Source organism: Acinonyx jubatus, chromosome D1, assembly GCF_027475565.1.
Source record: "Acinonyx jubatus isolate Ajub_Pintada_27869175 chromosome D1, VMU_Ajub_asm_v1.0, whole genome shotgun sequence".
NCBI lineage: Eukaryota > Metazoa > Chordata > Mammalia > Carnivora > Felidae > Acinonyx > Acinonyx jubatus.
In genome coordinates this window covers 18056410-18079709 of record NC_069390.1, presented here as the reverse complement: position 1 = coordinate 18079709, position 23300 = coordinate 18056410, and the positions used below count along the sequence as shown (strand labels likewise).

At 50.4% G+C, this 23300-nt stretch overlaps 1 protein-coding gene across 7 annotated transcripts in view; it reads left to right on the top strand.

Moving 5' to 3' along the window:
• TSPAN18 (tetraspanin 18) overlaps window positions 1-23300 on the top strand; it is a 185969-nt gene that overhangs the window by 24970 nt on the left and 137699 nt on the right. For 6 of the 7 annotated variants that reach the window (XM_027072835.2, XM_027072834.2, XM_053203276.1 and 3 more), the window contains exon 2: window positions 7809-7885. The gene's annotated coding sequence lies outside the window, so the exon portion shown is untranslated. Of the gene's footprint in view, window positions 1-7162; window positions 7580-7808; window positions 7886-23300 lie in introns of those variants that run through there. The other variant, XM_053203274.1, reaches the window with a different exon arrangement.

Sequence of the window (23300 nt, the reverse complement as noted above, 5' to 3'; positions counted from 1 at the left end):
ACCTCTCAGATGCGTCCTCGGGAGGACAGACCCCATGGGGACAGCCCAGCGCAGGCTGGCCTCAGCCAAGGGGCTCCGGGGACTTTGGCTGCAAACAAAATCGTGGGCTCTCGTCTCCCCTTGGCCGGGTTCAGCTCTGTAGACAAACGGCTGGACCTCCCTGAGCATCATCTCCTTCCTTAGCTAGTGAGGAGGACACGAGCCGCTTGGTGGGAGAGTTATAAAGTTCACATCTTTCATTTTTCGTTCATGCAGATGGCACAGTGGAACCGAGGCAGGCAGGCCGGGCTCCATCATCAGAGATGGGTCCCTTGAACCATTAGGTTCCTCCTCTGGGTCCCTTTGGCACCCAAATGGCCAGGTCCAGGATGCTGGGCACTTGCCTGGAGGGTCTGTGGGGACCCCCTCGTGAGAACGGGTGAGCCTCACTTGGCAGACATTGTCGAGAGAATCGCTTACGCCTTCTGTTTTCCCGTCTCTGAACAATGCACCCATGTTCAGCTACATCAAGCCGCTGTGGCTCAGGCTCACTTTTCCCCATCTGAGAAATGGGAAGAGCGTAGGAGGAAGAGCGAAAATCAAAAGGAAAGAGAGCTGCGGTGGATGGACAGCTCTGGTCTTGCCTCCTTCCGGTGAAAAGAAGATGCTCCCTGACAGGACGAAGGGGTTCGCAAGTGCAAGGCTGTGGCCACTGGGGACAAGGGGTCTCAGGCTCCCGGAGGCCCCACATTCTTCATGCGCAGCTGAGCATCACAGAGGTGTCTGTTTCCCGCAGGTGCTCCTGGGGAGGGCACCGGAGACCCTGGTTGGCCCGTGCCGTCCGTCTTCAGGAACCCCCAGACCTGATGGGGACGTGGAGACAGAGGAGCCGGTTACTAGGGATGGTTGCACAGAGAATAAGCGGCTCAATGTGTTAATTTACGGGGTTGCACATGCCCTCCTCCCTGGTCCTACCACCGTCCCCAAGCCACCCAGAGCTAACGGGCTCCGATTGGGAGTCCCTCGCCCACCGGGCAGGCCCCCCAGAGACCCTCGCCAGCGGTGCCGGGGTCTACCGCTCTATGCCCAATTTCACGCAAGATGGGGGCCCCCCTGCTCCCCCCCAAAAAAATCCCAATCTTTCTGAGGATGTCAGGGCTTGCCTCAGCCCCACTGTGACCCTGGGGCACAATTAGCAGGCCCATTCTGGGTCTCATTATGGGAACAGAGGGTGGTGGGGCCCAATGACAGGGCTGGTGGCACAGAGAAGCGGAAGCGCCCTCCCTCCCCCATGCTCTCCCTCCCCCACTCTCCCAGGGAGACGGGGGCAGGTGGGGAGGAGGTAGAGACCTAAGCTAAAGCGGGCAGGGCAGCTTCGTTAAGGGCTGTGGGCGGGTGGATCCTGGAGTCACAGGACCCAGCGGGAACTCATCCTGAACATGTCTTGGCTCCTCTCCCTCTCCCCCACCTCCACATCAACCCCCTGCATTGTTAATTTAAAACAAAGCAAAACAAAGCCCTGGCTTGGCTATGGAGCCATAAACTGCAGCACTGTTATCTGTCAACAAGCGATGCATCTGGCTGGCAGTGGCCCAGCCTGGATCCTGTGGCCTGGCATCTGTGTGGGGAGAGGGGCCCCGGGCGGCCTCAGGGTCTCACTGAGGATGCTGCCCCTTCTTGGGGCACAAGACCAAAAGTCTTTGTGGTCCCAGGGCTCAGAAGGATGTCTGTTCCACCTAGGGGCCAGGTAGAGGTGTAGGGTGGCTAACATGGGGGGCAGGCAGAGGAAGAGAGAGGCAGAGAGGGGGTGGGGAGGGGGTTGGGAAGAAAGAGAAAGACGGTGAGCTGAGTACACAGCAAGGGAGAGAGGCATTGCTCTCCCTTGAAGCCAGAGAAAGACTCCTCTTTGGGCTGATCACCTCCCTCCCACCCTCCCTCCCTTCTTTCATTGCTTCCTCTTCCAGGAAGACATCCCAGCTTTCCACCTCCTCTAGAATCCTACTGACTTGGGATTCTAGGACGTCAGCTCTGAATCAGCGATCTTCAACACGGGGGCTTAATGTGTAAAACGTTAGCAAGTCCAGCTGTCGTGAGCTAAGCGTTAGGGTGGGTATGGTGCGTAGACTTCATCTGTTCTTTGTGCAGACCCCCGAGGAAGAGACGGGAGGGCCTGAAGAGCGTAACCTGGCACTGCTTTTCACGGGCACTACCCGTTTTACAGAAAGTGGCGGCAGATTCTGTATGACGTAATTCCCGGGTCCTCTGTGCGTCAAGCACTTACTTGCCTGGGCCAGGCACCGTGGGAATCGCTTACTCTTGGGAATCCGTTAACTCGTCTGATCCCCAGCTCAGGCCGGTGAGGTGGGACTCTGATGCTCCACACTTTTGCAGGCATGTAACCTGAGGTTTAGAGGGACGAGGAGCTTTTCCAAGGTCACCCGGGTGGCAAGTGGCGAAACAGATTCAAACCCGGGCCCGTGGGACATGAAAGCCTGATCTCTGGACCACCGAGGGCTCCCCACCTACCACCAGCCCCGCCCCTCGTTGCAGACAGACGGCAGGCTCTGGTGGCGGATTGGTTCCCACGGAAGCCCGCTCGTGGGTAAGGTAGCCCTCCAAATGCTGCTGTCCTGTCCGCTTAGCCCGGGTATCAGCAGCCGTCCATCCACTCCAAACCAAGCGGCTGGCCTATCACAGACCTGGCACACGGCGGGCACACCACCCGCCCTGCAGACCGGGGCTGGACTCAGACATCGGGAAGCTTTGATCTCCTTGTGGCACTGGTCTTCACCACCTGGCTCAAGACCAAGGCAAGAGGTCACTCGGACCCCTCATTCCTGAGGCCTCACCTTGCGGGTCCACGGCTGGAGTGGTGAGGTGAGATGGGGAGGAGCTGGGGGCTGCCGGTGCCCACTGCTCTGATCCGTAAACTCTGGAGGACGAAAGCAAGGCACCGTCCATGGCTGCAAGAGGCTCAGCCCCTCAGGGTCCCGAGAAAGTGATACAAGCGGTGGACTCGTCCATTCCCCCTCTTCCTCCCATGAACACCGTTCTGTCTTCCCACGGTTTATTTAACCCATTCTTTTATGGATCCATCCACCTTCTACCTGCCCTTCTGTCCGTCCCTGTGTTCATCTGTCCTTGCTATCATCTATCCGTCCATGATGCGTCCATCTGTCCATTCGTCTTTCCATCCCTGCTAGTATCCATCCACCCCTGCAACCAACCATAACCTAGTTCCTCTTTCCCACTATTCAAGTGCTTTTTATAGATCCATTCTCTACTCATCCATCCATCCATCTATCCATCCTTCTGTCCATCCTAGCAGCTGTCCACCCATCCGGCTGTTATTTGCTGAGTCAGGAGCTGAGACCCCACAGGGAGTAAGATACTGTCCCCATCCTTAACTCATAGTCTGGTAGATGAGAAAAATCATACGGAACAAACTATATACTGTGCTGCGTGTGATGCTGACTTTGACTTTACCGCCTCTACACATAAATGGTTATCAGAGCCCAGAGAGCGTGACTAATTGTGCCTGTGGAGGTCTGGGAAGGTTTCTCCGAGGAGATACCGAAGGAAGGTTTTGAAGGATGAGTAGGAGTTTGCCAGGTGGTTTGGGGAGTGGGAGGGGAGGTGTACTTCAGGGTTATAAAAGGAAAAAGGGACTTCCAGGCAGAATGAAGAGCAGGGAGGTTGGTGGGGTGTGTGGGTCCAGGTGAGTTCAGTTTCACTGTGGGGTCTGTGCATATTGGTGTGGACCTGCAGATGGGCCGGGAAAGGCACCTGGGGCTCAGATGAGCAAAGGCCCCATGTGTTGGCAAAGGGGAGCCAGGGGACCCACCAATGCAAGAGAGAGACACATGAATGGGCTCAGTCTGACAGCAGGCCAGAGGGCAGGTTGGAGGGAACAAGGCCACATGCTAGTGGACCAGCCAGGAGCCCGTTTGCGGTAAGCAGATAGGCAGCGATAAGGCTCAGCCAGGCAGGGACAGGCAGGGGCAGTCAGGGGCAATGGCAGAGGAGAGTCACGGGCGACTTGGGAGACCTGGGATGGAAGAGAAACAATGGCAGGAAAATAGGAATCTCTGATCTCAGTGTCGGTTATGCAAGGTGCTCTGTTTGTGAAAAGACAGTAGGCTGTGTCCTCATGGCGCGTGCACCCGTGTGTATGTATGTTCTGTCTCAATTTAAAAATAGAGCGGGAAACATCAAGGTAGATATTAAAGTCTCTTCATCCAGGACACTGGGTCTCACCGAGGTCACTGAAGTAGCTCTCAGGCTTTTTCTTACAAATCGAGGGCTGGTTTCCCTCACGCAGAACAGCTTTGCTTTGTTTGGAAGAAAGAAGATCTGAGTTTTGAGCTAGACCTTAAGAGAGTGGGGGGAACTTGGCTAATAATATTATGTTCGCTGCCCTTGATTGAGCTCTATATTTTGTGGATTTTATTTGATTTTTTATGTTTTAAGGTCTCCGAAACCAGGATGCATCGTAGGAAAAGGGCCATGTTATGATTAACTAAGTTAGGCAGTAAAATAATGGTGTGATTATAACTGGAGTCTTTTTTTTGAGAGAGAGAGAGAGAGAGAGAGAGAGAGAGAGAGGGAGGGAGGGCGCCAGTGAGCTAGGGGCAGAGAGAGAATCCCATGAGGGGAGAGAGAGAGAGAGAGAGAGAGAGAGAGAGAGAGAGAGAGAGAGAGAGAGAAAGCGGGGCTCACCCAAAGCAGGACTCGTGCTCACCCAAAGTAGGGCTTGAGTTCACCCCATGTGGGACTCAAACTCGGGAACCGTGAGATCATGACCTGAGCCCAAGTCAGATATGCTTAAGGACTGAGCCACCCAGGTGCCCCCGATGAGTCTTAATTCAGGAAGTAGGGTGCTGTGTGCCAGGATCTCTGGTGTCCCGTGGGTACATTTTCCGTGTAACCCTCACACCATCATATGAGGGGTTGGCTGTTGTTAGCTGTTTCCCGGATGAGGAGTTGCAGCCTGAAGTCGAGTGGTCACGTGCTCAAGGTGACGGAGCTAGTCAGAAGTGGACTCAGGATTTCAAGGCATCTTTGTTCAAAGAAGGAGCAAGTCTGGGGCCGGGAGGGTGGTGGCTTTTTCTTCCCAGAGCCTGAGACAGCCAGGTCAAGGGCGAGCACCAGCAACTTTCAACGCAGCCTCTTGTCACCCAGGCCCATCCCCCTCTTGGCCCGAAACCATGGGATTCTTTCCCTGGTCCCAGGAGGGCTCCTGCTCTGACATCTGTGGTGACCCCCCCTCTCCTGTGGAGAGGAGGGGGATGGAATGAGATCTCAGGGGATGGAGGGGGGAAGAAATTCCAAGCCCAGCTGGTTTCCTTCACATAATGCAGATTTGCTTAAATGGGAATTAGGATTAGTGCTGGATTTTGCCTTTCCTGGCAGACTGGTAATAAACTAATCTCCTCTCAGACTGCAGGAAGGCAGAATTCCATCGGAGAGGGAGACAGCTTCAGGCTCAGGAGTGCAAAGCCCGTAAAGTAATTTTATTATTGACAGGCCCTGCCCACACTGCCTGACACGCAGCCCGCAGCTTCTTCCTGATGGGGCTGCAGCCTTTAATTTCGTTAATGGGTGACATTCACCTGGGCTGCGTGGCTGATGGGCACACTTGACATTAATACGTGTTCCCCGTGGTCCCCAGAGCTCATAAAAGCTCATTATCAGTTCTGAGCCCGTAAATGTAGTTCCCGGCTCAGGTGGGCGCGAGTTCCTCAGACATGTCCCCAGGCAGAGGAACAGTGGCCATCTGCGGGGGCCAAGAAATAAATTCCTCCCTTTGTCCAGGGTACTTGGCCTCCCAGCCATCTGGGAGGTGATGGGAAAAGAAACTCTACAGGCAGCAGAACCCTGGGTTCAAATCTGCATCCAAGAAAAGGAGCTCTTTCTGCCCTGCTATTGGAGGGGAGTTGATCCAGTGTTCGGGGAAGGCTGTTTGTCAGAATCGATTCAACATGTGGCCACGTCCAGAGCCCCGGCCCAGCCATCCCACGTCCAGGCGTCCGGGCTGTGGACTTGTACCAGCATTCCCACACGGTGATGTAAGCAGGCAAGGGATCACGGCCACAAGCTTGCAATGGCTGGAAATGGAAATATGCCCTATACGGAAGGTGGGGCAGGTAAAGAAGGTACTGTCTGCACCTGCTAAGAGACACTGAGCAGCTGTGAAGAAAACTCAGGAAGATCTAGATATCCTTAGAGCCATACGTAGACGTGGTGGTCCTGTTAGCGGGGGGTGGAAACCGTGGGCGGCAAGGTCCCATGTGTGCAGGGTCCCGTGGGCCCACACGGGCGCATGCTCCCACACACGTGTGATTACAGGGAGTAAAGCCTACCAGGTCACGTTACAGACGTTTTGCAATGAACGGATAAGGAAGAACTTTCACTTTTGTAATTACAAGTGGAAAATATATGCATATACTTCCATATCCCTCCCCGTATGTCTGTGTCTGTGGATGTACATGTGTATGTGTATGCATACAGGTCATGGATTCTTCTGATTGTAGCCTCGGTCTGGTCCATGATACGTGAGGTTCCCAGGGCCAACTCTGCCTGGGTGGGCATCTGAGGCAAAGATGGCCCAAATGAGGCCACATCCTCTGGCCAAGCCCTGTTCCCCATCAGTTCGCGGGGAGTTCTGGGAACCTCATCCATTCATGAGATGCATGGAGCTGGGATCTGTGGCATAGACCCAGAATTCATTGCTCTCCCGCTATGCCAGGTTTGACCTCCCATGGACCTGGCTTCTAGTCCTGGCTCTGCCCCGTCTCGCCCTTAAAACCTTGGCCAAGTTATCTGACTCCTCTGGGTTCATGGCCCTCGTCCCCAAAGTGGGGATACTGTCCCACAGGATTGTAGAGGGTTTCGGGATTGTTGTCATCATCTGAGACAACACGAAATTTGACCAGGCCTTCTACTGTGTGGGCTGGTCCTTGAGAGCGGAAGGAGTCTGGGAGGTTTGGGGGTCAGGGCGCTCGGCTATCCTGTCTCTGCTGTAAGTTTTGCTCTTTTGTTCCTCAGCCGTGCGTGTGCACAAGCCGGTCCCCGCCCCCCCCCGCGCCCCCCCCCCCCCCCCCCCCCCCCCGGGACTGGCCTCAGCCTTGGCTGGCAGGTATGTGGCCTGGACGTGGCGAATTTGATCCTTGTCCTGTGACCTGGGGACTCTTCGTCAAACTGACAGAGGAAGTGGGGGAGAGGCCGGACTTCTGGCCCCTGCACGCTGGGGCTGAGTTGTTTTTTTTCACTACCAAAGACCTGTCCTCTCTATTATTTATCTCTTCACGGATCCCAGATCCTGAAAGTATTGGTCTGCCCCAAAAAGCCTGCATTCATTAAGCAGTGATTAATTGTCTCTCACGTTTTCAAAATTACTCAGAAAGCCTTTTTTTTTTTCTTTTTTCTTTTTTTTTTTTTCCGCCTGAGGAAAATGGAGTTTCCACAGCAGATTGGTAATGTTGTAGCTAGGAGCAAAGAAATGCGATGCAATGTTGTGGTTAGCGTGTGTGATGTCATCACGTGCCCGTTGTCCAGGCTCCTGGGCTGACTTTGGAAGGCCGAAAGCGGGCTCCAGTCGGTAGGCTCTGGGGACGCCATCCTGGAAGCCTCGGTGGGGCTGAGTTCTGTCTCTCTGGCCACTTCTGTGCCTGCAGAGACAGAAGGGGTTGTTCACGGGGCTGTTCTGGGGAGAAGAGCAGGACCTCGGCGGCTAGGTGCGCACCTGAACTGAGGCCGCCCCCAGCAGCCGCATGGCCCACGAGCCGTTGCCTTTTGAAAATTTAGGTCTCTCTCTTCTCCTTCCACAGTTCATCCTGAAGCCATCAGAGAGAGACCTCAAGAGGATCCCGACCCTCCTGGAAGGAACAGACACCAATTGGAAGAGGTACGATGTGGCAACATGGCGGCGTCTTACCCTCATGAGAGTCTGATCTTCTCTCCTCTGCTCTTCCCACCCCACAAACCCTCCGCTGCTCAGTGAGAGAGCCTTCCGCTGATGCTGGGGTACAAGGGCAAGCAAAGGGCGGCTTCCCTCTTGTCCCCACCCCAGACATTTTTCAGGGTTGGGGAGGACACCTGAAGCGTGAGGAGAGAGAGGCAGGTGCTGAGGTGGGGTCTCACTGGGGCTGGCTGCTGCCCCATGAGGCGGCCACCCGTCACGGTTGCTCCTCGGGGTCGTCTGAGGAGGTGAGGGTTGAAGCATGGGAGGCAGCGAGCCCTCTAAGGGAAGGCATCATGATCTTGGGATTGTGAGAAGGAGAGAACTTTCTGGAATGACTCCCTCATCCCCACCGTCCATCTCAGGACTCTCGGATACGGTTCACCCTCCAGGAGGGAACTGAGAATGGAAGAGTCTTTGGTCTGCTTCTTGGTTTCTGGGAGCTTCTGGGGCTGCCCACGATCGCAGAACTGGTGATGGGCCGGGTGGCCTGATGGAAGGTTCCTGAACGAAGAGCCAGGACATCTGTCCTCTGGCCCAGTCTGTGCCGCCATAGTGCCTCAAGGGCCCTGATAAGCCATTTCGTTCATGGGGCCTCATTTTCCCGCCAGTAAAACGGGCAGCAGTGGCTTGAAACTCTGTTCCAGCCCTCGCGGCCTCAGTTTCTGAGGCTCCCAGCCCAGGGCTGGACCTGAGGAAGTGATGGGTGTGGTGAAGCAGCAGAGAGGCAGAAAGGGAGTCGGGGGTTGGGAGGGCTGCGGAGAGGAAGGGCGTTGGAAAGCTCTGGGGAGATTTGACTGCCAGGTTTGGACAAAGGATGTGCCTCAGACCCTCAGGGGAAAGACCACAGAGTCTGAGGTGCCAATGGACTGAGTTTGGGTCCCGGCCGATCGGAAGCGTCGGATCAACAACGGAAGCCCTGACTGAGGGCTTCTGCCTGCCAGGCGCAGTGCTAAGCACCAGCATTCAGTCTCTCAGTGGCTCTGTGTTCTTGGCACTAAAATCACCTCCATCTTAGGGAGCAGAGAATCGGGCCTCAGAGACGTTAAGTGACTTGCTCAAAGTCACACAGCAGCGAGTGAGCTGTGGCTGAGATTTGGAGCCCTCTTCAAATACAATTCAACATACAATTCTTGTATGTTTTCCTTTGAGTGACTCTGTGACTTGAGTCTTAAGGTTAACAAAATCCTTTAAGCCAAATCACCCCTGGAAATTGCATTTCTTGAAAGGACATAAAAAGGATTGGTTTCCTTAGCCTAGAGGGTGGTGGTGATTGTTGTTGTTGTTGTTGTTGTGGTGGTGGTTTTTTTTTTGCTTTTAAACCTTGAGCTCATCATGAAGTCTCTGCAGGTCCTGTTTTTCTGATCTCTAAAAGGGGAGCATAACGTCTATCCATGGGGTTGTTCTGGGGAGAAGATGAAATGAGGGAGGTACGGAAGCCTCCCCTACACACCCCTCCCCCTGCCTTCTCACCCCAAAGCTGCTGCGAGAGTCGATGGGGGGTACACGCTGGGGAGTCCTGCACCCAACCGTGTGATGGCATTTGCAATTCCAGCTGCTTCTGGTGCTGTGGTTGGGAAGCACTCGGCCACTTTGCTAGACACTGATCTGATATTCCGCTGGCCTCTGAGCTCATCCGATCACTTCTGGAGTGAGCCGCAGGCTGGCCGGGATGTTTCAGGCCAGGATCCAAGGCACGGTGGCTGGCTCCCAGAGGCAGATAAAGCCAGGTCAGGCGGGGCCCCAGACAACGGTGGCGTAGGAGCGGAAGTCCCGTGCGCCTTGCGGCCCACCCTGTCCTGCCAGCTGCCTGGGCCATAATCTCAACTGTGAGCCTCCTGGCAGCCTGCCCTGCCCCCCACAGGAAGCCATTGCCTTATCTCAGAGCCAGGATCCCGCACGCTCTTCTTAATCAGGAGAAGGCGCTGAAGCGAGTCGGAAAAAGCTTAACTTCCCCAGGACCTATCTGCTAGGGATGTTTCTCTATCAGGGGAAGCCATGGGGCTCCGTGTCTGAGAGGAGAGAATCTCTTTAAGTACAGAAAAAAGCAGCAGGGGTGCTTTTGTTCTTGGTTTACCTTCAAGAAGTTTGCAAGGGAGCAGAGTGATGTAGCCTTGCCCCCCTCGTTAGCTGGGAAACAGATACATGTTGTGCAGTCACAGGGAGAATACAAAGACGACCATAAGCAACGGGCAGACAGGTGTGTGCTGTTGTGGGAAGTGTCTGCTGGGGTTTGGGGCCAGACTGATGGAACCTGGGTCCCAGCTCCGCTCTTGGGTAGCTCTTTGACTCCGGGTGAGTGATTTTGTCTCCAGAGTCTCAGTTTTCTCATCTATAAAATGGGCAAATAGCATGCCCAGGAAACCGCCAGCAGGACACTCCTGCTTGCTTTGAACAGCAAGCCCCCTGGGATGATGTGGCCTTCCAAGGTGACCTCCTTGAAGAGGCTCAGGCTCTTGGGACGTAAGAGCCCGGTGTTTGGGACCAAACAGTGAGGTTACCCTGGAGACACATACCTCTTTCTGCGCGTGGTCTAAAAAAGGGCCGAGAATGGGGCCTGGGTTATGTCAGCTCTCCGTTCTGACACCCTGGGGGCGTGGGGCCACCTTGGGTGTGAACGGTTCTTCCTGAGCCTTTATCCCATGGTTTATACTTCACTCCTGGTGACATTTACTGGATGCTTTCTGTAGATAATCGTTGATCCCTCCTGTGCCCCAAGGGGCAGATACTAGTAAGCTTTATATAGGTGAGGATAGCTGGGATTCAGAGAAGTTGTAAATTACTCCAGGTTTCATGTCTAAAAAGCAGTCATATTAAGACCTAAGCACGGGGCCCCTGCCCCAAGGACGACGTGTTTGCCACAGCACCCCACAGCACCCATGGTGCCCTCAAAGACACCCCATGTGGGACCCTTCCACACCAATAGAGGTCTACACCACACCCCACAGCACTACCGTGGCTTCCCAGGGTGCCACTGACGGCACCCGTACATCTGTGTCTCCCCGTAGCACCCACGAGGCACCCTGCACGACACGCGGCATCACCCCGTGGCGCTCACGGCGGTCCTCCTCCTGTGTTTTCCACCCAGCCTTGCACAGAGTTCAGAGCTCCGAGAGAACAGGAAGCCCACTGATGGTTTTAATCTCCCCAGCCAGCCGTCTGCAGCAGGCTGAGGGAGCCAGTGAAGGCAATTGCTAGGAAGCATGGGGATCTGCCTCCTGCTGAGATCTGACAGCAGGAAGCAGGTGGCAGGGAGGGGGTGACAGAAGCCTGGCTTCCCTAGGAGAACCTGTACCCGGACTCCAGTTTATCTGCTTTTTGTTGTTGTTGTTGCTCATACTTTTGGTATCATACCTAAAAATCCAGTGCCACAGGCCATGACGATTCACCCCTGATTTTTCTTCTAGGAGTTTTATGGTTTTAGCTCTGATATTTAGATCACTGATCCATTTTGAGTTAATTTGGGTACATAGTGTGAGGTAGGGGTCCAGCTCCATTCTTTGGCATGTGGTCATCCAGTTATCCCAGCACCACTTGTTGAAATGACTATTTCTTTCCCCATTGAATAGTCTCTGCACTCTCATTGAAAACCAGTTTACCATAGATAGATAGGTTTGTTTCTCGTGGTTCTGTTCCATTGGTCAATGTGTCTGTCCTTAAGCCTGTATCATGCTGTTTTGATTACTATAGCTTTTTAAAAAAATTTTTTTTAATGTTTTTATTTCTTTTTTAGAGAGAGAGACAGAGCGAGTGGGAGAGGGGCAGAGAGAGAGAGAGAGAGAGGGAAACACAGAATTCGAAGCAGGCTCCAGGCTCTGAGCTCTCACCACAGAGCCAGACATGGAGCTCAAACTCACAAGCCGTGAGATCATGACCTGAGCCAAAGTCAGACACTCAACCGACTGAGCCACCCAGGCGCCCCACTATAGCTTTTTTTTTCCTTAAATTTCTTTATTTATTTTGAGAAAGAGCATGAGTCGGGGAGGGGCAGAGAGAGAGGAAGAGAGAGAATCCCAAGCAGGCTCTGAGCTGCCAGCTGAAGCAGGGCTCGATCTCACAGATCGTGAGATCTTGACCTGAGCCGCGACCAAGAGTCACGTACTTAACTGACTGAGCCACCTGGGCGCCTGATCACTATATGTTTATGTGTAACTTTTGGAGGAGCCTTAGTATGTTCTTTCTTTTTTTTTTTTAATTTTTTTTTTTTAACGTTTATTTATTTTTGAGACAGAGAGAGACAGAGCATGAACGGGGAAGGGGCAGAGAGAGAGGGAGACACAGAATCGGAAACAGGCTCCAGGCTCCGAGCCATCAGCCCAGAGCCCGACGCAGGGCTCGAACTCACGGACCGCGAGATCGTGACCTGGCTGAAGTCGGACGCTTAACCGACTGCGCCACCCAGGTGCCCCTCCAACCATGGAACCCTTTTTAAATTTTTTTTTTAACGTTTATTTATTTTTGGGACAGAGAGAGACAGAGCATGAACGGGGAAGGGGCAGAGAGAGAGGGAGACACAGAATCTGAAACAGGCTCCAGGCTCTGAGCGGTCAGCACAGAGCCCGACACGGGGCTCGAACTCACGGATCGCGAGATCATGACCTGAGCCGAAGTCGGCCGCTTAACCGACTGAACCACCCAGGCGCCCCTGGAGTCTTAGTATGTTCTAAGCTCCCTGGTGATTCTAATGCCCACCCTAGTGTCCCTGGTCTTTAGAGGAAGTTGAGGCATAGTTAGGGAGGCCAGTTGGGAGACTGCCAGAATGATGTAGGGCAGTGCAGGGTGGCCGGGATGCGGTCCAGACGCAAAGCCAGTTATCGGGGTAAAGAGGTCATGATGGAATTGAGGGAAGTTGGTAAGGGAGATGTTCCCATCCTCCCCAGTCCTCGGAAGGCCTTGGAGAAGCCAAAGGTGAGAGTGGAAGCCAGTGGTCCAGGTGAGCTCCATTAACCTCCTGCCCACCCCCAGGGTGATTTTGGGGAAGATCTGGGTACTAGTCACAGCTCTGCTCCACTGTGTGACCCTGGACAAGTTGCAGGACCACACTAAACCTCTATAAGGAGGGTCAGTACCGTCTGCTGCGAGCGAGGGTCAACAGGTCAGCTCTGCAAAGGCTAGAAGGGGCTTAAAGGCGACTGAGTGCTTGGCAGAATCTGTACCCCAGAGTTCCTGGCAAGTGCTTGTGAGAATCTGCCCAACTGTCTCTGGGGGATTGGGGCAAACGGCCTCCACCGTGGCCTCTGCTGCCTCGGGCTGCCCCGGGCCGGCTGTGATGGGTCAGAGTGTCTTATTCTGCCGAGTTGAAATGTACTTTCTTGTACCCTTCATCTGCTTGCCCCTAATCTGCTTTGTGGGCCTGCAGAGAAGAAGCATCATCCCCTTCCCTCCAGGCTGCCGTCCCACATCCTTGTCCCTTGTCACACACCTCCCCTCTGCTGCCGAGAGGTCATGGCTACCTCTGCCTCCCTCTGAGGATGCAGGTCTTAGTGGACTCTTGACTTCTTGTTCCCTTGACCTTCCTCTGGGGGGACTCTAGCCTGAACTTGGCACTTTTATAGTTCAGCCCTCAGAGCCAAGGCCAGAGCTCCGGCCGTGTTCTGACTCCAGCCAAGGTGGGCAGGACCATCACCTCCCTCAGTCCAAACCTTTTATTTCTATTCCTGCAGCTGAGATGGCATTGGGTCCAATGATTTCTGCATCCCGGTTGGATTCAAGCTCCCATCTTTTCGTTGACCAGGTAGAAAAGGGATGCGCTCTTGCCATCTACATCACATTTTCCATCTGGTATTTATAAATCATGGTGCAGTTTAATGCAGGAGGGAGAGCATAGCTTTGGCAGTAGATGAACTTGAGAGCTATTGTTTAGCTACTTACTGGCTTGGGCAAATGAACTCTATTACTCTCCTGTTATGTGAAGATAGTCATTGTAATTGCAGGCTTCATGGTCAAAATTAGATGAGATGATGGCTATCAGGTACGTAGCCCACCCCCTGGGAAGGAGTCCACATTCCAGAAAGGGTGGGTATCATTACCGGTGCCATCTGAACCCCTGAACTGTTCATTTTTCTGCAGTTCTAACAGATGGGGTGCAAGCCTTGGGTTTCAGCCCAGGATGGGGCACCAATCCCCATGCCTCTTCTCCCCCCTGGCTTCCCCCTCACTCTCTGGCTGGGACACGTATGTGAGGGGACAGGATGACAGGTTCTCACCACCCCAGCTTCCTGCTCACTCAGCCCAATGTCTGCCAGAACTTTCTGGCCTCAAGCCAGCCCTGTGTCCACATGTGACTCATGACAGCAACCTGGTCTTTTTCTGCCGTCGAGGATACTTTCCATCCCAAACCTTTTCCTTCCTTTCTTTTTCAAGTTGTTTTAAATTTACACAAGAAGGTTCACCCCTGGGCCATATACAACTTCGTCCCTGAAAGGAGACAAAGCCAGGGAAGCCTCTCTCTGGGATGCGCTCCATACACAGTTGGCTACGAGAGCCGGGCCAGGCACACCATCCGCTCTGGGGGGGGGGGCGCGACTGCTCCTTGACATCGTGGGGAGGTACTAACAAGTCTTTGTTTTCCTCATCTAAAGACGGAGCCAGTCTTTTCTGCTGCTTTTCTGTTCATGCAGCAAAACCGAGCAGAACATGCTCTTTAGGAGGATTTATTTATTTTTTTAATGACATAGACTCACATTGTGAATCACAGCTGAAGCGCTTTCAAATATCCAGGTGTGGTAAGGAGGGAGGAAGCAGGAACACCATTTTCAGACGCATGTCCGCAACAGAGGAAGGGAAATGACTTGCCCAAGGTCACACAGCTGTGGTGTGTTAGAGATGGGCCTGATCTGGTGATCTGCTGCTGCACCCAGCTGCCTCTTTTATTAGTTAAAAGCGTGAAATGATAGATTTTAATTAGTGGCCTAAAAATAAAGGGAAGAGTCCAAATCGGCTGGCAGTGCCGTCTGTTAGCTGGGAGTAGTTTCACGACCTGTGCAGACAGAGCTGCTGAGGCGAGAAGAAATGAATGATGCCATCCCCTATGCTTTGGGGCCCGCCAGAGTGTCCTCATTCCTGGGGAAGGGTAGGGTTATGTTATGAAAGAAAGGCACAGTGGGATCGAGGAAGGAGATTGCACTCTGGACTCTGAAACCTTTTTTTTTTTTTTTAACAGACTTTATTTTCTAGGGCAGTGTTAGGTTCACAGCAACATTGAGGGAAAGCACAAAGAGTTCTCATACTCCCCCTCTTTGCACACGTACAACCTCCCCACTACTGACAACCCCATACCGCAGTGGTACCTGCATTACATCGATGGACCTCCGTTGACACGTTATCATCACCCAAAGCCCATAGTTGGCATTACAGTTCTGCTGGTGTCATACATTCATTCTGTGGGTTTGGTCGAATGTAGAATGACACGTATCCACCACTGTGGTATCTTACGGAATGGCTTCACCGCCCTTCAGATCCTCTGTGCTCTGCCCATTCATCCTTCCTTCCCCACGAAGCCACTGATCTTTTTACTGTCTCCATAGTTTTGCCTTTTCCAGAATGTCCTACAGTTGGAATCATACAGGATGTCGCCTGCTCAGATTGGCTTTTTTCACTCTGAAATACGCGTGTGAGCTTCCCCCATGTCTTCTCATGACTTGGTAGCTCGTTCCCCCCCCCCCCCATTTTTTTTTATTTTGGTAAATACAGATAACATAAAATGTACTGTTTTGACCGTTTTGGAGTGTGCCCTTCAGTGGTATGAAATACATTCACACTGTCGTGCAGCCACCCCCACGATCCATCCCTTAACTCGTCTCATCCTTTGAAGCTGAAACTCTACACCCATTAAACACTAACTCCCCATTCCCCTTTCCTCCCAGCCCCTTGCTACCCCACTCTTCTTTCTGTCTCTGTGAGTTTGACTACTCTGAGTACCTTATTATGTGAATGGAATCATACAGCATTTGTCTTTTGGGGTTATTTTGGGTTTTGTGTGTCTGTGTGTGTCCCCAGCGTATTTCACTTCGCGTAATGTCCTCCGTGTTGTAGCGGGTGTCAGACTTTCCTTTGTAACGTTGAATAATATTTCAGTATCTGGATGCACCTGAGTTTATTTATCCGTTCACCTCCTGAAGGACATTTGGTTGCTTCTGAGTTTTGGCAGTTATGAACAAAAGCTGCTCTGAGCCTCCGTATGTAGCTTTTGGTCACAGTTTTCTTTTCTTTGTCTGGTTTTGGTATTAGGTTACTGCTGGCTTCGTAGAATGAGTTAGCATGCATTCCGTCTGCTTTTATCTTCTAGAAGAAACTGTTGAGAACTGGTACGGTTCCTTCCTCATATGTTTGGTAGAATTCACCAGTGAATGCATCTGGCCTGTGTTCTGTTTTGGAAGGTTATTAATTCTGGATTCAATTTATTTAGTAGCTATAGGCCTATTTAGGTGGTCTGTTCTTGTAGGAGTTTGGGCAGGTTGTGTCTTTCCAGGACTTGGTCTCTTTCATCTAAGTTACTGAATTTATGGACCCAGAATTATTAACCGTATTCTTTTCTTATCCTTCTAATGTTCATGGGAACTAAGGTGATGTCCCCTCTTCCATAATTTTATAATTTGTATCATCTCTCTTTTTTTCTTAGCCTGGCTAGAGGCTTGCCAATTTTATCGGTCTGCTCAGAGAACCAGCTCTTGGTTTTATTTTCTCTGTTGATTTCCTGTTCTGTGGAGCCCACGTTTTGGTGGTGGATCTGTCGCTGTCTGAGGGATTGTGATGTAAACCCCGTCCGTTCTCTGATTCTCAGTTTCCATATCTGCAGAATGGCTATGGTGACAGCAATACCTGATGGCAAATGGCAAAGGTGAGCCCACATTCATTGACTCAACAAGTATGTATTGAGCCCCTATTGTGTACTAGGTACTGCTCTACGTGCTGGGAATATTGTAGTGAACAAAACAGCAAAGTCTCTGCCCTCATGGAGCTTGTTTTCCTTTTGGGGACAGAGAGAGAGAGAGAGAGAGACCAAACAAATAAACCGAATGTCAGGCAATATCAGGTGCAGGAAGGGACGGGGAGCGGCCAAGGCTTTGCTGTTTTGGCTAAGAGGCACTTGGAAGGCCTTTTCTGAGCAGATGTCATTTGAGCAGAGACCTGAAGGTAGTGAAGCCCTGATTTCGTCTGCAGGAAGAGCCTTCCTGGTGAAAGGAATGGCAAAAGTAAGGGCCATTAGGCATGTGGGAGTGTCGGCAAGGAGGCCAGGGTGCTAGAGTGAGGGTGGCATGGAAGGAGAGGAGCTGCCAGCCAGGGTGAGGGCTTTGGATTTTGATTCTAAGTGTGATGGGAAGCCAGTAAACACGGAAGAGACAGGGTGAAATTTACATGTTACCAAGACCACTCTGGCTGCTGGGTAGAGAACAGGCTGTAGGGGACAGGGAGACCAGCATGGAGGCTGATATCAGAATCCAGGCACAAGATGAAGGGGTCGGGAAAGACCAAATGGTGCTTAGAAGCCCAAACATTCAGGATCCATTTTGAAAGTAGAGCTGGGGCGCCTGGGTGGCTCAGTTGGTTAAGCGTCCGACTTTGGCTCAGGTCTTGATCTCACGGTTCATGGGTTCAAGCTTTGTGTCGGGCTCTGTGCTGACGGCTCAGAGTCTGGAGCCTGCTTCAGATTCCGTGTCTCCCTCTCTCTCTGCCCCTCCCCCACTCACACTCTGTGTCTCCCCAAAAAATAAATAAACATTAAAGAACACTAACAACAACAACACAAAGCTGACAGAGTCACTAATGGGTTGGATGGGGTAGGGGAAGAGTCAAGGATGACCAGAGACCAGATGCCTGTAGACAGGAGCCTGGGTGGGCTAGGCTTTGGTGGACAGGGAGGGAAACCTACTGAGTTCTGTTTTGGGGCATTTTAAGTTGAGATATTTAGTAGCCATCCAAAGGGAGTTGGCAAGAAGTGGGTGGATTGACAAACCTGAAGTTCAGGGGTGAGGTCAGGGTCGGAGAGACAAATTTGTAAGTCATAGTTTATAGAGAGTATTTCAAACCCTGGGCCTTCAGGAGATCATCTAGGGAGTGATGGAGTGTAGATGGAGAAGATGATGGGGGATGCAGGGTCTTTGGAGACCTGGGGAAGGTGCCCACTGGTGGCTACCTGGAGCTGCCCAGGGGCAGCCCATCCTGGACACTGGGGAAGACAGATCTTATTTTCACAGTGGGCTGGGAGCTATTGAGTGGCACGTAATGAGGATGAGAAGCCAGCTCCAAGAGCAAGTCCTGGGTGCCTGCTCTGAAAGAAAGCACTGTAAAACTGTCAGTGCCTGACATAAAATATAACAGGTGCAGCAGGTCTGTTATATTTATATATTATAAGTTATAATATATATAATTATATAAAAATTATATAATAAAATTATAAAAAATTATATATAAAATTATAAAAATATATAATATATATAACTATATATAAATTATAATATATAATTATAATATCATATATATTATAAGTATATATATTTATATATTAACAGGTGCAGCAGGTCTGCCTAGGGTACTTGACATTCAAGGAAGATGGTATTCTGATACCTGCCTCCTCTATGCAACGAAATTATTTTTGGCAATAATGATGAAATAAAATCAATTCTAACAATGGCCAGAAAAGAAACACAGATGGCAAAACTTACCTTTCAGAGAACTTCATATGTGTAACCAAGCCAGTTGACAAACATCTTAGCACAGAAAAGGAAAAAGTAATGGGTTCACACTTTTTAGTTACATTAATGGGTATTTCAAAAAAAGAAAGAAATGCTTGAGGAAAGTTCCAAAAAAGTAAACTCCACACGGTTTGGAGAATGGCTTGGATTCTGAATCCCTATTCTTGAAATGAACATGCTTCGCGGAGTCCCATTTGCATTAGGTCTGGCTACACAAGTGGTATTCTTTGAACTAGCTTCCATGTAGTACAATGTTTATTAAACTTTAAGTAATAAAAGTTTGCTCTTGTGGAGCTTATATACATATTACTAAAACTCACCTAGGACACTGACAAAAGATATCGAAGGCGACACAAACAAATGGCAAGATATACCATGCTCATGGATTGGTAGAATTAATGTTATTAAGATGTCCATACTACCCAAGGCAGTCTACAGATTTAATGCAATCTCTATCTAGAGATTACCAATAGTGTTTTTCACAGAACTAGAACAAATAATTCTAAAATTTGTATGGGACCACGAAAGACCCCAAACTGCCAAAGCAATCTTAGGAAAGAACAAACTGGAGGTATCACAATCCTAGGTTTCAAGGTATACTTTAAAACCATAGTCAAAAAAGTATGGTACTGGCACAAAAATAGACAAATACATAGATCAATGGAACAGAATAGAGAGCCTGAAAATAAACCCACACTCATGTGGTCAATTAATCTATGACAAAGGAGGCAAGAATATACAATGGGAAAAAGACAGTCTCTTCAATAAATAATGCTGGGAAAACCGAACAATTACATGCAAAAGAATGAAACTGGGCCACTTTCTTATGCCACACACAAAGATAAACTCAAAAGGGATTAGAGACCTAAACGTGAGACCTGAAATCATAAAACTAGAGGAAAACATAGGCAGTGATCTCTCTGATATCAGCCTTACCAACTTTTTTATGGATATGTCTCCTCGGGCAGGGGGGAAAAAGACCAAAAATAGATTATTGGGACTACACGAAAATAAAAAGCTTTTGCACAGCAATGAAAACCATCAGTAAAATGACAAGGCAACCTACTGAATGAGAAAAGATATTTGCAGATTACATACAGTAAAACCTTGGATTGTGAGTAACTTGTTCTGCGAGAGTTCTGCAAGACGAGCAAACATTTATAACAAATTTTAACTTGATAAATGAGCGATGCCTTGCAGTACAAGTAGTACATGACGCCAGACGTCACATGATCACAAATGAGCCAACGGTTCTTGACATTCAGTTTGATATACAAGTGCCATGGATCATAAGCATGTTTCTGGAATGAATTATGCTCGCACACCAAGGTTTTACTGTATTTGATAAAGGGTTAATATCCAAAATATATAAAGAATTTATAAAAGTGGACACCAGAAAAGCAAATATTCTGGGCAGAGGACCTGAGCAGGCATTTTTCCAAAGAAGACATACAGGTGGCCAATGGACACATGGGGATATGGAGAAAAAGGGAACTCTCTCATGCACTATTGGTGGGAATGCAAACTGGTGCAGCCATTGTGGAAAACAGTATGGAGGTTCCTCAGAAAGTTATTAATAGAAATACCATGTGATCCAGTAATTCCGCTACTGTGTATTTGCCCAAAGAAAACACAACACTAACTTGAAAAGATATATGTATCTATGTTTATTGCAGCATTATTTACTATAGCCAAGGTATATATGGAGGCAACCCAAGTGTCTGCTGACTGACGAATGGATAAAGAGGATGTGGTAATATGTGTGTGTGTGTGTGTGTGTGTGTGTGTGTGTGTGTGTGTGTGTGTATGACATATATATATATGTCCATACTACATATATATATATATGTATACACACACACACACACACACACACACACACACACACATAAATACAATGGAATATCACTCAGCCATAAAAAGAATGAGATCTTGCCATCTGCAACAACTTTGACAGACCTAGAGGATACCACGCTAAGTGCAATACGTCAGAGGGAGGTAAACACCGCATGGTCCCTCTTATATGCAGAGTCTAGAAGGCAAAACAAATGAACGAACAAATAAACAAAAAACAGAAACAGACTCATAAATACAGAGAACAAACTAGAGATTGCCAGAAGGGAGGAGTTAGGGGGAATGGGCAAAATAGGTGAAGGGGATTTAGGGGTACCAATTTCCAGTTATAAAAAAAAAAATAAGTTACGGGGATGAAAAGTAATGAGTAAAACTTCTTGGGAAAGAAAAGGAACTCAGCAGGACTGCCGCAGTTGTTTAGAACCTCAAAGACTTTTTTCCAAGGCAGAGCGATTTATCACTGACATTATTTGGAATGATCCGCTTTTAGTCAGTTTCATGTTTGTTTTTAAATACCCTACAGACAGCTCATCCCCTAATTGCCTACACCCTGCACCCACCTCTCCCACTGCCCCACCCCTGGGACACCATAGGGAGATGTTTCCAGAGAAGGTGTTGCAGGGTGTGGGGGTTGGGAGAGGCGGAAGAGACAGAACATTCTCAGAAGATCCTTTGGAGGAGACGCTGTGGCTGGTCCTGCCGTATGACCAGTAGTATCCAGGTGGGAGAGGGGCAGACAGGCCTTCTAATGTCCAGGATACGCTGAGGCGGGAGGCAGGACAGAACCTGAGTCCATAGGTTTATTTGGCTGGAGTTCTGAAAGCCATCCGGATCCTGAGAACCGTCTGTGTATGGTGTCTAGTGTGCGGGAGAGTCGGGTACCGAAAACTCCATCCTTATGGTGACAGGTTGCCCCGGTTGGATGTGAGCCTGCATCCCTCCTGGGGACACGGCAGGCCCTGCTCAGTGGGGTCCCTGCCCTCCCTCCCTCACTCTCCTTCTCTTTCTCTCCCTCGGAGCAGTCTGTGGAGGCAGCCTTCTAATGAAAAATCTCGTAACTACCAAGAGATAAAAATCCAAGGCTTTTGGTTTTTATTTCTGCCGAGACTCCCCGGAGAGCCTTTTAGGTAGAAAATGTCCCTTTGGAGCTGAGATTTTCTCCCAGACTTCAAAGACAGGGCTTCTTAGGAACACAACATCTGCTTAAACTGAACTTGAACCAAGAGGCAAGTGTGTCCCACGAGAGAGCTGGGGCAGAGCCGGGGGTACAGAATCTGCTTTCTGTCTCTGGGAGAAGCTCCCCAGGCCTGTCCCCTGTGTGCTGCAGTGTGTCCCCGTGCTGGGGAGCAGGGGACCTCAGACCAGAGGCCGGGCTTTGTGCTGCCTGCTGTCCAAACAGCACCCAGGCCTTCCCTGTGGAAACCTCCCCACCCAGGAGGTATCGAGAAGTCCTGGGGGCCGTAGAGCTGGCTCCTGTGGCCTGGGAGGTCCCCTGGCCCTCAGAAATCCTCCTCTCCTTCCCTCCCCTCATCACCTCTTTCCCTCCCTCTGTCATTCACTAAGCATCCACTCCAATATAGAGATGAAAAATCCCCAGCCCTCGGCTTCAGTGAGCTTGAAATCTGATCGAACCACCCGATTACTCTCAAAGATAAGAAAAGTCGAATGCTTTGTGTACACACACATGCTGTTATTGTTAAGACAATAAAACAACGTTACAGAGCTTGGGAAAGGAGGGAAGAGAAATCATCCAGTCCCCCTCTCAGGGACAAGGGGTCCATTTGTTTCCTGCTTTTGTTCACGCTCAGGCATATGTTCAGCAGAGGGGCCTCCAGAAAGCCGGTCAGCTGGGCTTTCCTGCTTTTCTTCGCTCTCCATCGCCCTGCTGCACAACAGCTATGTGGACTTGTCCCTGGACAGCCCCGGGCTAGGGGCCCCTGGCTTGCTTCCACTGGCCTTGCTTCCACAGGAGCTGCATGCCTCCTGGAAGGGGTTCCTGGGTCTAGCAAATAAAGCGACAGGCTGCCCAGTTTCTTCGAACTTCCAATAGACAATGAAGAATTTTTTGGTTTAAGTTTATGCCATCAATAGTAGCCAAACGTAATATTTGGGGCATAAGCTAAAAAAGATTACTTGTTGTTTACGTGAAATTCAAACTTACCGGAGCACCCTGTATTTTATCTGCTGACTCTATACCTGGAGTGTCTTTGCGTGTACGTAGTCAATGCTGCTTTCTTTGATACAGACAGAACTATCTGGCTGGTATGTTTTCTTTCCCACTTCATGGAAAAGGAGCTTGAATCTGTCCCTTCTCTTGAGCACGCCTTCTGTCCAACTCTGGTCTCCACTGTTCTGTGGCTTAGCACCCTTGGAGCTCAAAGAATCCAGCCCCTGTAGTTCACTCTAAGAACATCCCTTCCCCAGCCTCTTTCTGGAAGCTTCCAGTGACTGCAGATGTTTGGTTTGCTCTCAGTAGGGGGGGAGAAGAGGAAGGTGGGAGGTGTGAGTTAGCACTCTCGCTTGGGCCCATGGAGCTGCTGCGACAGACCCTACCAATGTCTTCAGCAGTGATGCATATAAGCATTTCCTTCTCCCTGCCGTATCTGGGGAAGCAAATGGGGTTGAGGGTGTTGACCCAGGGCTGCAAACCCACACAGGTTTATGGCATCTTTCTCTCCATCAGCGAACTTATTTTTTATTCTGAGGCAGCTTCAGGGTGATAAAAATATAAATCTGAACGGCAGACAGTATAAAACACAAAGTGATTGACTGCAGAGTGGAAAGACCGTGTTGCCTTGTGGTTAAATGGATTT